Source organism: Doryrhamphus excisus, linkage group LG2 (assembly GCF_037039965.1).
Source record: "Doryrhamphus excisus strain RoL-2023G ecotype Guam linkage group LG2, RoL_Dexc_Guam_v1.1, whole genome shotgun sequence".
Taxonomy (NCBI): Eukaryota; Metazoa; Chordata; class Actinopteri; order Syngnathiformes; family Syngnathidae; genus Doryrhamphus; species Doryrhamphus excisus.
Window position 1 is genome coordinate 24,596,568 of NC_136358.1, and position 13,755 is coordinate 24,610,322.

The 13,755-nt window shown below is 45.2% G+C and overlaps 2 protein-coding genes across 10 annotated transcripts in view; both read right to left on the reverse strand.

Annotated features, from left to right (window-relative positions):
- The window catches only part of rbfox3a (RNA binding fox-1 homolog 3a), a 335,564-nt gene extending 326,540 nt beyond the window's left edge, over positions 1–9,024 (reverse strand). For all 9 annotated transcript variants that reach the window (XM_078788898.1, XM_078788894.1, XM_078788896.1 and 6 more), the window contains exon 1: positions 8,694–9,024. The gene's annotated coding sequence lies outside the window, so the exon portion shown is untranslated. The remainder of the gene's footprint in view (positions 1–8,693) is intronic.
- Positions 9,025–11,604: 2,580 nt separating this feature from the next.
- tfam (transcription factor A, mitochondrial) overlaps positions 11,605–13,755 on the reverse strand; it is a 31,600-nt gene continuing 29,449 nt past the window's right edge. Inside the window, exon 8 of the transcript XR_013626441.1 lies at positions 11,605–11,703. The gene's annotated coding sequence lies outside the window, so the exon portion shown is untranslated. The remainder of the gene's footprint in view (positions 11,704–13,755) is intronic.

Consider the following 13,755-nt stretch of genomic DNA (forward strand, 5'->3'; position numbering starts at 1 on the left):
AGCCTCATCCCCCTCATCAGCCTCATCCCCCTCATCAGCCTCATCAACCTCATCAGCCTCATCAGCCTAATCTGCCTCATCCCCCTCATCAGCCTCATCAACCTCATCAGCCTCATCAACATCATCAACCTCATCAGCCTCATCAGCCTAATCTGCCTCATCCCCCTCATCAGCCTCATCAACATCATCAGCCTCGTCCCCCTCATCAGCCTCATCAGCCTCGTCAGCCTAATCGGCCTCACCCCCCTCATCAGCCTCATCAACCTCATCAACCTCATCAGCCTCATCAACCTCATGAGCCTCATCCCCCTCATCAACCTCGTCAGCCTAATCTGCCTCATCCCCCTCATCAGCCTCATCAACCTCATCAGCCTCATCAGCCTAATCTGCCTCATCCCCCTCATCAGCCTCATCAACCTCATCAGCCTCATCAACATCATCAGCCTCATCCCCCTCATCAGCTTCATCGCCCTCATCAGCCTCATCAACATCATCAGCCTCATCCCCCTCATCAGCTTCATCGCCCTCATCAGCCTCATCCCCCTTATCAACCTTGTGAGCCTCATCAATCTCATCAGCCTCATCAACCTCATCAGCTTCATCAGCTTCATCAACCTCATCAGCTTCATCAGCCTAATCAGCCTCATCAACTGCGTCTCTTTCACACGTGCAGTAGAAATGTGAGGCCTCGTGGTGCAAAGATACTATAGGTTGATTGTAAACATGCAATACTAATTGGGCAAAGGGAACACTTATTAGCAAATGAATCTATGACAGGCTGTCTTCTGCAGACGCGGAGGCAGAATCCCTTCCAGTTTCAAGCTGCTCATTATTTAGCTGAACATACAGTCAAGGCTAACCGCAAATGGCCGTTCCTGTCACACAACCTTGCAACAATATTCTACCATTACTGTCTTCATTTTTCAAGTGACAAAGTCCCAAAGTCTAGTTTAGTATACACAAAGTTTAGTATATTTCTAAATATGAGTATTTATGTATACCAGGGGTGCAAACACTTTTTCAGACTTTTTTCCACATCACTAGCTGCTACAAGTGATGGATAACGTTTGTTGCTTAGGCATCTTACTACTGAGTTAGCATTTCTGTAATCTGTAAACGTCTTTGAATCGGGAGGGGGCTCAATGCTGACTGATGTCATGTGACCTGAGGATTGGAACCTTTTGAAACCACCCAACCCCAGAAAGACAGAAGATCATTCAAACCAGAGGCCTCTTTTAGATGTAGAGGGGAAAAAAACTATTTATTTTGGATTAGTCTTGTTTTAGCAAACCCCTCAAGCCTGGAGTTTAAGGTGTTAAACAAGCTAACATTCTGTTTGGAAACACAAAGAGAGATGAGACAGCTTTGTCTGTTTAAAACCACCAAGCTGCTCCTGGTAAAATATTTACATATTAAGTCAAGCCAGACCTGCAGCAGAACTGAGAAGTGGAGGTGGAACACAGCCCCCGGTCCCCTAGGTCACCCCGGTTCACACCATGTTGCAGTAGCGTGTCAGCCAAAACACCCCCACACATGCAGAACCTTGAGTACCTCCAGGCGGCTCCCGTGCCCTCCGATACCACCTTGTAGACCTCTACTGCAGAGATAAAAGAACCCAGACTGGTGAGGTCAGCACCGCCCCATCTCCAGTGGATGTGGATGTGGATATGGATATGTGGATTTGGATGTGGATAGAGATATGGATGTGGATATGTGGATTTCGATGTGGATGCGGATGTGGATAGAGATATGGATGTGGGTGTGGTGTGGTGTGGTGTGGATGTTGATATGGATATGGATATGGATATGGATATGTGGATTTGGATTTGGATTTGGATTTGGATTTGGATTTGGATATGGATGTGGATATGAATATGTGGATATGGATATGTGGATTTGGATGTGGATGTGGATGTGGATGTGGATGTGGATGTGGATATGGATATGGATATGGATATGTGGATTTGGATGTGGATATGGATATGGATGTGGATATGGATGTGGATATGGATGTGGATATGGATATGGATATGTGGATTTGGATGTGGATGTGGATGTGGATGTGGATATGGATATGTGGATTTGGATGTGGATATGGATATGGGGACTTGGATGTGGATAGAGATATGGATGTGGACGTGGATATGGATATGGATATGTGGATGTGGATGTGGATGTGGATGTGGATGTGGATGTGGATGTGGATGTGGATATGGATATGGATATGGTTATGTGGATTTGGATGTGGATGTGGATATGGATATGTGGATTTGGATGTGGATAGAGATATGGATGTGGGTGTGGATGTGGGTGTGGGTGTGGATGTGGATGTGGATGTGGATGTGGATGTGGATGTGGATGTGGATGTGGATTTGGATTTGGATATGGATATGAATATGAACGTGAACATAAACGCGTGTGCCCCAAAGCTTGAGGCAGCACATCAGGGGGTCTATAGCTGCTCTTAACGCTCTAAATAGATTTCACAGCTCCTCATAGCGATATTAAGGAGTCCTGTGTAGGAGTCACGGGGGGCGGGGGCACATCCAGAAAATCACTTTGATTGGTTGAAATCCAAACAGCCAACACATGTACACCCTGAGACGTGGACGTAAGTGACACAGCTCAGCTTCATTACTCACTTGAACTTTATCTTGGGAGCAGTTTGGATTTCCAACGTAGCACAAAGCTTATGGCTCAGACATGAATGTCATTATTGTTGTCTGCCATAAAGCTATTAGCTATTAGGATTACACAATTATTATAATGATGTGGCTCGGTTATTTTTACTTTATTATGTTTAGCTGGGTGGTTTATTTTTGTTTGTGTTTACATGTAAGGGTAGATGCTGGGGGTCATATTTTTTATAGGGAATGTGTTATACAGTTGCTAACCAAGCTAAATGTACACTCAAAAGATGGGATTGGGATTGTAATTAAAATGTTCTAATGAAAAAGAAATGCAGTTTGATGATTGATTTATGCTTTTTTCAGCAGGTCCAACATGAAATGATGAAGTGTAATAATGCCCAGAAAAGGCTACACTGCAGTTATTTGACATTACTGGATGTCACAGTTCATTCTTAAATCCCTGTCTAATTTCAACCTTTTCCGTTGGTAGCGTAGCTAAGCAACCTGCCTCTGACCTTCGCGTGAACTGAGACAACGCTGAAGTAGTCTTGTAGCAGGCACGTGCTTAAAAACTGAATTATATGTCTATTTTTCATTTTCACCTGGGTCGGGTATTCTTTAAATCGGGGGTTGCCAATTTTTGGGACTTTAAGATATTAGGATAAATACATGCATTATCAGGGTGGCACGGTGGTCAAGTGGTTAGTGTGCAGACCTCACAGCTAAAAGACCAGGGTTCAATTCCACCCCCGGCCATCTCTGTGTGGAGTTTGCATGTTCTCCCAGATTTCAAAAACATGCTAGGTTAATTGGCCACTCCAAATTGTCCATAGGTATGAATGTGAGTGTGAATGGTTGTTTGTCTATATGTGCCCTGTGATTGGCTGGCCACCAGTGCAGGGTGTACCCTGCCTCCCGCCCGAAGACAGCTGGGATAGGGTCCAGCACCCCCCGCGACCCTCATGAGGAAAAAATCAGGGTGGCACGTTGGACGAGTGGTTAGCGTGCAGACCTCACAGCTAGGAGACCAGGGTTCAATTCCACCCTCGGCCATCTCTGTGTGGATTTTGCATGTTCTCCCCCGTGCATGCGTGGGTTTTCTCCGGGTACTCCGGTTTCCTCCCACATTCCAAAAACATGCTAGGTTAATTGGCCACTCCAAATTGTCCATAGGTATGAATGTGAGTGTGAATGGTTGTTTGTCTATATGTGCCCTGTGATTGGCTGGCCACCAGTCCAGGGCGTACCCCGCCTCTCGCCCCAAGACAGCACCCCCTGCGACCCTCATGAGGAAAAAGCGGTAGAAAATGAATGAATGAACATGCATTATCACATCAGTGCCCCCCCCACCCCCCACCCCGATGTGTGACCGACAGACATTTGAACCCCTAAATACCCCTAAGTACGCCTCAGCCGCTCTGCCGGCCCCCAACCCTGATTCCAGTCCTCCTTGAAAACCCCAAGAGTGAGGCTGCAAAATTGGAACCAGGATGTGGTACGACTGTAGTACTCTCATCCATTTTCTGTACCACTTCCTCACTAGGGTCATGGGAACGTGGTACACCGAGGTACACCCCGGACTGGTCCCCAACCAATCAGGAGATTTTGTCCCCTATATTCCCTGGACCATCTCATCTGCTGCCTACCTCTGTCAACTCTTCCCACTCTCTATCTCACAATAAAAAGGGTCAGCTGTCCTTTGCCATCGCTGTCAACACCCGGGCGCTCTACAGAAACATCAGGAACCCCCGTACAGCCGCCCCCCTGTCCACACGCCCACACATCTTCCTCCACATGGTTCTTCTCCTGCTTTGCTGTCAGTTACACCAGAATGATTAGATGTAAGCTGATGGATGGGAAGCGGAAAAAATCAGAGAATGAGAGAAAGAAGTGAAAAGGATGGAGAATGACAGCGAAGAAATAAATACAAGTATGTAATATTAAACTGTGAAAGGGGCCGGAACCCAAGGGGTACCACAGAAGGACAGCGGGGGAAAGAAATGAAAATGACATGGGTGTTTCTGGTCTATTTCTGGCTGCCTTGTACACAATGCTTCGGTGAGTTTCTCCATCTCTGCGGATTTAAGGTCAACACTTCATGTCAAAAGGGAAATGTCCTTTTTCCAACCTGTCACCACAGCATACTACGGGCCGGACCGAGGGGCCATGCTTGACAGGCATCAGACCGATCGTTTACAAGTACAAGTCAATGAAAAAAATCCCACTGGTAAAGATGGAGAGTTAGGAAATCCACGGATGAAGTCAGTGGGAAAAGTAATATGTGTTGATTGGACTCTAATATATAAATATAAAATATAATTTCTATATTATTTCATCAATGATCGCTACATTGTAGTTTACTATGGTATTTTATACATTCATTCATTCATTCGTTTTCTACCACTTTTCCACACGAGGGTCACAGCTGTCTTCAGGCGAGAGGCGGGGTACACCCTGGACTGGTGGCCAGCCAATCACAGGGCACATATAGACAAACAACCATTCACACTCACATTCATACCTATAGACAATTTGGAGTCACCAATTAACCTAGCATGTTTTTGGAATGTGGGAGGAAACCGGAGTACCTGGAAAAAACCCACGCATGCACGGGGAGAACATGCAAACTCCACACAGAGATGGCCGAGGGTGGAATTGAACCCTGGTCTCATAGCTGTGAGGTCTGCGCGCTAACCACTCGTCCGCCGTGCTGCCGTATTTTATACAAAAATACATATTTCAAAAATACATATTGATAGACAAGTTACAGTACATGTAGTATTCTGGCTAGTAGGCATCAGTAATGCTATAAGACATGACATGGAGACCGATAGGCCATGGCTGAGATCGAGTGGAAAAAAGGTTATCCTCCCATTGTGTGTGGAAGTGGTTCATGCTATGACTCTGCTATGTTGCATGTTGTGCACGTGCAGGACCAATCATGCTGTGCCCTGGGGGGAGGGAATTTTTAAATATTGTAAAAAGTATTTTTTTATCATTAGTTATTAGTATCAGGCGGCACGGCGATTGAGTGGTTAGCGCGCAGACCTCACAACTTGGAGACCAGGGTTCAATTCCACCCTCGGCCATCTCTGTGTGGAGTTTGCATATTCTCCCCGTGCATGCGTGGGTTTTCTCCGGGTACTCCGGTTTCCTCCCACATTCCAAAAACATGCTAGGTTAATTGGCGACTCCAAATTGTCCATAGGTATGAATGTGAGTGTGAATGGTTGTTTGTCTATATGTGCCCTGTGATTGGCTGGTGACCAGTCCAGGGTGTACCCCGCCTCTCGCTTTTTAGTGATGACATCATCACTCTCATGATTCGTTAAGAGTGTTTTTGTTTTGGCAACTACAAGTGGATTAACCCTTTCACCTCTCACCATCATTCCCCTCATTGTCTGCCTGCCTAGCCCACCCTAAGCCCCATGCCTGTATCTCTCTTTCCTACCAATCCCAGCCACCCCCTCGTCTCATGGCTGGTGCCAACCCCCTTTCAGCAGCTAATACCACTTCACCCTTTTTTTATCCCTGTCCTCCCACCCCGGGGACTTGCATTCAATTCTGCTATCTTCCTGCAGCAGGCCTGTCAAATGCCCCGTCATCTAGCGAGGCAAATCGGCCTGGGAATGGGGGGGTGGTTTCAGGGTTGCGGGATACAGTGAGAAAGAGACAGCGATGGATTGAAATACAAGGGGGGTTGGGGGTGGGGGGGGGGTTGATGGCATGAGTGGACATAAAAAATAAGTTATGCAGAAAAAGTGAAGAAAGGAGAAGGACAACAGTGAGGACGGGCTCGAGTATCCAAATCAAAAAGCTGGAAGTCAGATAAACGGACATTGAAATGCCATATAAATATGAAGTCATAGAACCACTCTTAGTCTTAGAACCACTCTTAGTCTTAGAACCACACCTAGTCATAGAACCACTCTTAGTCATAGAACCACTCTTAGTCTTAGAACCACTCTTAGTCTTAGAACCACACCTAGTCATAGAACCACTCTTAGTCATAGAACCACTCTTAGTCTTAGAACCACTCTTAGTCATAGAACCACTCTTAGTCATAGAACCACTCTTAGTCGTAGACCACTCTTAGTCTTAGAACCACTCTTAGTCTTAGAACCACTCTTAGTCATAGAACCACTCTTAGTCATAGAACCACTCTTAGTCATAGAACCACTCTTAGTCTTAGAACCACTCTTGGTCATAGAACCACTCTTAGTCGTAAAACCACTCTTAGTCATAGAACCACTCTTAGTCTTAGAACCACTCTTAGTCATAGGACCACTCTTAGTCTTAGAACCACTCTTAGTCATAGGACCACTCTTGGTCTTAGAACCACTCTTAGTCATAGGACCACTCTTAGTCTTAGAACCACTCTTAGTCATAGGACCACTCTCAGTCTTAGAACCACTCTCAGTCATAGAACCACTCTTAGTCATAGAACCACTTTTAGTCTTAGAACCACTCTTAGTCATAGAACCACTTTTGGTCTTAGAACCACTCTTGGTCTTAGAACCACTCTTGGTCTTAGAACCACTCTTGGCCTTAGAACCACTCTTAGTCTTAGAACCACTCTTAGTCGTAGAACCACTCTTAGTCGTAGAACCACTTTTAGTCTTAGAACCACTCTTAGTCTCAGAACCACTCTTAGTCGTAGAACCACTCTTAGTCGTAGAACCACTTTTAGTCTTAGAACCACTCTTAGTCATAGAACCACTCTTAGTCTTAGAACCACTCTTAGTCTTAGAACCACTCTTAGTCATAGAACCACTCTTAGTCTTAGAACCACTCTTGGTCTTAGAACCACTCTTGCAAGAACTAAAGCCTTTGGTCACCTTCACATTCTTACAATCCTACCAATGAAGGTAATTACATGTACTGCCTCCTTTCACTGAAATGGTCTCCAAAAAGTGAAGTTTGTTGACATAAAATACCCATCATGTACATCAACGTACTAATAATCATGAACTACATTTTATAGCGCTTTCACAATGAAGCCATCACGTTATTCATTCACCGCCTGTGTCACACAGAGAGACAATATCTTATATAACGGATGGTCATGCATGCTCCATCACTTGGCAGCGCGGCCCAGCGAGATGCCAGCTAGCTCCCAGCACGGATGTCAACATCACATCATCGTAGGGGAAAACCTGCCGTCTAATCCTGCTCAAGTTTGGAACGTCTTTGAATTGAAGGATGCAAAGTTGACCATCACTTAAATGGAGTCTGGTCTAGATGATCTGTGACAGCCATTTGTGTCCATTCATGCAGAGGAACGTGTAAGGTCAGAGGTCACCCATGTTGAACTTCCAAATCGCTGAGCTTCGGAATTTTGTGACTTCACTCTTCTCAGCATCAATGCCACCATTAACAAAAGCATGAGAAGACATCTGCTCATAATGACTGAAGTAATTCTGTTTTTCTTTCTATATCGTTCTTATTTAACCCCAAGAGAAATAGGAAGGGGAGACTTTAATGGTGACGGTAAACATAAAAATACTACTCTTAAAGAGTAAATGAAGTCGCTTGTTCAGAGTTTCGGGAATGACGCTCGTATCATCTGAGATGTTTGTGTTCAAAAGTTGCTACGTTTTCTTTCCTTTTGAAATGTCCCCTTTTAAGTGCTTGTGGTTTGGTCTGTGGTCTGTTTTTTCTAAAAGTGGTTTGATCCATGTGAGTACTGATACTGAGTGATGATTGGTGCAAGTGACGCCGTTCCCACAGCGAGACACTCCTACACTGGGATGGTGGCGTGCTTTGAAAAGCTTCAATCTGAAAGAACCGTTGCAAGAACTTCCTCATTTTCTATGATATCCCGCACATGAAAGGCGATGAAGCTCTTCTCAGCAAACAAACAAAACTAATTCCAAATATGTAAAAAATACGTGAAACGAAGGACGGGACAAGAGTAGCAAAGAAGTGTGAGAAGTCCTCTCACGGTTCCAAGCTGCTTAGACGTTTTCCCCGCAAATGTGAGAAGTCAAGAACAACAAATAACAAGAAGATGGAGGAAACAACTCCATCAATAGTGAGTGATTGTCCATTGCTTGTACTTACGATGGTCAGCAGTGTCGAGTTGTCGCTGTCCGCTCAGCGCTGCATCTATAGATGACTCTCTCTCTCTCTCACCCTCTCACCCTGACTTTCTACCAGATTAGCTTCCCCTGTCTGGGATTGAACCACAAATTGCCGCTGCGGACGCATGCTATGGCAAATGCACACTGTGCAATGTTATGCTGCTCTGCTGAACAACTGCTCAGAGCAAGACTTGGATGGAGAGGGAGAGAGAGAGGAGAAAGGAGGAGACGAAGGAGGGGATATTAGAGAGGAGAGGGATACTGAGCCATGTGTGGAGGCAGGAGTGTGTGGGCACGGCACAGAAAACGACATTACGGAAGCTCCTATTTGTTGGGTGAGGACAGCGAGCCGAATATATTTTATTTTATTAGTACTGATGTTACGTATGTTTGGCTAATACTGGACAAAGGCCAAGGACCACTACTCCCCTTATTAGTTCCTTAATCGCCTGTTATGAAAAGGAATAATACTCGCACTTCAATTCAAGGTTTAAAAAATGGATTGGGGCGGCACGGCGGTCGAGTGGTTAGCGCGCAGACCAGGGTTCAATTCCACCCTCGGCCATCTCTGTATGGAGTTTGCATATTCTCCCCGTGCATGCGTGGGTTTTCTCCAGGTACTCCGGTTTCCTCCCACATTCCAAAAAAATGCTAGGTTAATTGGCCACTCCAAATTGTCCATAGGTATGAATGTGAGTGTGAATGGTTGTTTGTCTATATGTGCCCTGTGATTGGCTGGCCACCAGTCCAGGGTGTACCCCGCCTCTCGCCCGAAGACAGCTGGGATAGGCTCCAGCACCCCCGCGAGCCTTGTGAGGAAAAGCGGTAGAAAATGTGCGATACCACCGACATTGAAATTATTCCAGTAATTTCGAGTTGTAGCTTCCACGCAAATGCAATTGTTACAAGATAACTGTCTATATATATTTTTTTTTTTTTGGGCAATTAGACTAGAAATTGCATATTTTGTGAAATTTTACAAAAGTTTATGTGTGAGGTGGCACCCCAAAATCTCAATAGATTTACTCAAAACTTTGCAAAAGACATTTTTTATGTTCATTAGAAAAAAATTAGAGTGCCAGCCAAATTCATTCATTCATTCATTCATTCATTTTCTACCGCTTTTCCTCACGAGAGTCACGGGGGGTGCTGGAGCCTATCCCAGCTGTCTTTGGGCGAGAGGCGGGGTACACCCTGGACTGGTGGCCAGCCAATCACAGGGCACATATAGACAAACAACCATTCACACTCACATTCATACCTATGGACAATTTGGAGTCGCCAATTAACCTAGCATGTTTTTGGAATGTGGGAGGAAACCGGAGTACCCGGAGAAAACCCACGCATGCACGGGGAGAACATGCAAACAAGGGTGGAATTGAACCCTGGTCCTCCTAGCTGTGAGGTCTGCACACTAACCACTCAACCGCCGTGCCGCCCTAATAGTTAAGTTTATACATACAAATGATCCAGGCCGACTTCTTATCAAATGCCCTTTTGCCACCTTGGGGCTGTTTTTATGGCTTAAAACTGCTTGAAAAGTGACCTCTCTTTTAACGTGCATTATTTCGTCATCACCTCTTTTTCCCTCTCGCTTTTGGGAGCGCTGACGGGAGAAAAAAAAAAGACTAATTTCCATGGAAACAATCTGCAAATAAAAAGCATGTTGCAGGAATGACATAGCTTAAATATCCCTGCGGCTTCCACTCCATCCTCACCGAGCTATCATCCACAAGCTAGCTGAGTGACAGCTCCTCCCCATGGGGCATCTGATTTGACAAGAACAGGCTGTTTTTCCTGCAGTTCAGCCAATCAGAGGGAGTTTGGCTGAAAATGTAGAAATATGTAAGGAATGGGAGGTGTGGTGTGAGTTCCTGTATAAAGCGTCATTTGCGTGACTGCCCTGACTTGTCTGAGATGACCTATGTGTGTGTGTGTGTGTGTGTGTGTGTGTGTGTGTGTGTGTGTGTGCGTGCCAGCACAATGGGCATGTCCAGGTCTAGAGACAGCCATGCACGGCAGCCATCTTATTCGTCCTGAACTTATTCGTGCCTGTTCAGTCTGTTCTGTTATCATTTTGGGTCGAAAAAAATGAAACCTTCCATGTCCTAAGAACCAGATTTAGCCTCCGAAGACCAGATCACCCAGGTGCCCGCCTCTCGGACGCCACCCAAATCACAAGATCAAAAAAAAAAAAAACAGATCGCAGATTCAACGGAGTTTCCTCCGTTGGGTGGTTGGACTCACCTAAAGAGCTCAGTCATCCAACTGCCAGTTAAGGTGGCTTCGGCATCTGGGCATGCCCAGCTGGAAGAAGGCCCCAGGACACGCTGGGGAGATTATGTCTCACAGCTGGTCTGAGAAGATCCTGCGGTCCTCCCGATGGAACTGGAATAAAAATAGGCACACGTCTAAAGCAAGTCAGAAACAGGCATGTCAGAAATTGGTAAAAAGGTACCATTCCTATTCCGCTAAAACTGACTGAAAACAAATATTATTGACACATCTTTGTTTTTTTTCGTGCTGTGTTGTGGTCTCTCTTTTTTTTTTTTTGCTCCCTCATCCATCTCATCCAGCCCCCACAGCAAAAGGGTCATGGGATTTTGTGGGTGGCATCTGTAAATATAATACCATCTCCCTTGGCATGCAGTGCAGGCATATAAAAACACACACGTTATTATACCCTAATACTGCAAGTACACAAGTACACATGTTTATACAACCAAAAACATCTGGGCCTCGCTATGGGAATAAACAATAATATAATAAAAATAATAAAATAAATAAAATAAATATTCATTCATTCATTCATTTTCTACCGCTTTTCCTCACGAGGGTTGCGGGTGGTGCTGGAGCCTATCCCAGCTGTCTTCGGGCGAGAGGCAGGGTACACCCTGGACTGGTGGCCAGCCAATCACAGGGCACATATAGACAAACAACCATTCACACTCACATTCATACCTATGGACAATTTGGAGTCACCAATTAACCTAGCATGTTTTTGGAATGTGGGAGGAAACCGGAGTACCCGGAGAAAACCCACGCATGCACGGGGAGAACATGCAAACTCCACGCAGAGATGGCCGAGGGTGGAATTGAGGTCTGCACGCTAACCACTAGACCGCCGTGCCACCGAGCGGATATCAAAGTTAAAATAAGAAATCAAAGCAGGTATTGTCGCAGGCTTTACTAATATAAAGTGATTTGGAGTACATAGGTCATATGACCTGGATTCAGATCAGGGGATGTTGTCTATAAAGCTACAGTATATAAATAAACTTGACTTGACTAATGACTGTCCCCAAATGCAAACTTTGTGGCATAAATTATCAATTTCCTTCATCAGTTCAGACATATATTAAGAAAGGAAGAAAATTCATTAATTCATTTTCTACTGCTTTTTCCTCACAAGGGTCGGGGGTGCTGGAGCCTATCCCAGCCTGTCAGTGTGTAAGAAGAGAAATAAATGAAAAATATGAATTGCAAGAGAATCCCAATCCTAATCCTGGGTGGATTTGATGTAGCTGTGGAGCAATGCCATAGATGCTTCGTCACATCTTAATTGGTGATTTTTAAAACAACACATCTTACAATCCTATACATCCATATCTCCATTCTCGGAGGGTTCATTTCTCCTGGGGAGTCGCGCTGATTACAGGCTGGGTGGGGCAAGGGTGCTGCAGTAAGATGGCCAAAGGAGAAGATCGATTTCTCTTTTAACCCACTTCATTTAACGCGGGCTATTTAAACTGGCGGGGCAGGGAGACATGAGATTGCATTAGCTGGGTATGGATTTTTGCCTTGCCAGATGAGCAAGAACAAAAAAAGGGGGGGGGGGTGGCGGGGTTCCAAAGCCTGACGCCGTTTAGGCTTTCTACACACGTATGAACGTGATCAGAAAGCATTATGTTCGATGGATTATTCTGTGTTATTATTCCGGATTATTCCGAATGTAGGGCGGCACGGCAGTCTAGTGGTTAGCGCGCAGACCAGGGTTCAATTCCACCCTGGTTGCATGTTCTAACCGTGCATGTGTGGGTGTTCTCCGAGTACTCCGGTTTCCTCCCACATTCCAAAAACATGCTAGGTTAATTCGCGACTCCAAATTGTCCATAGGTATGAATGTGAGTGTGAATGGTTGTTTGTCTATATGTGCCCTGTGATTGGCTGGCCACCAGTCCAGGGTGTACCCCGCCTCTCGCCCAAAGACCCTCGTGAGGAAAAGCGGTAGAAAATGAATGAATGAATGAATTCCGAATGTGATGGCAAGGGCAATGTCACTTCTTGCTCCACAAATCAGGTGATAGGTGATAACGACAGGAAATGGCGGAAAGTTCCGTGTTATCAGGAAAAAGGTCACTCTATTCCACTCCCGTTTCTTTATCCTGCTGCCAGCATTTTAGAAGTGGCCTGGAAAATTGGAAGTTCCTATGACTGACATCATACTTTTCCTGATATGCCAAGTTCTTGAAGCGTTGATGAATGGAGATGCCTCCCAGCTGACAATGCGGAATGACGTCCGGCGTCCACTCCATGATTATTATATAAGCGTAATATTTAGTATTCTTGACATCACTTGTGTACTGCAACAATTCATTTCAAAAGTCTCACTTTGTTCCTGTGGTTTCTCCTCACGTGCTCCCTCTCAGCCATCAGGTCCACTTGTCCCAGGAAGTTTCCTTTGCCAGCCTCCAACAATCCACGGAATGAAAGATTACGTTCTGCCAGACGACTCACAATTGCAATGAATCACGTCAAGACCTCTTTGTAGCGGTTAATTTTGTGATTGGGCGGATCTATGGCCTTGTGGTGTTTGTTTTTCGAGGTCTGTGTGTCCGATTGTGCCACTTTGTGTCCATGTTGGGAATGTGTTCTCCAGAGGGGTTGGCCTGAAAGATTCTTCCTGTTATTAACCCCATTCCTTTTTTTAACTGGGGGGTCTTGGTGTCACCAAACAGGTAAACACAGCCAGGATCTGCTTATCTTCTATCTGTTCCTCATGTGTAGTACTATAGTATATAGTAAATATAGTAGTAACTGTT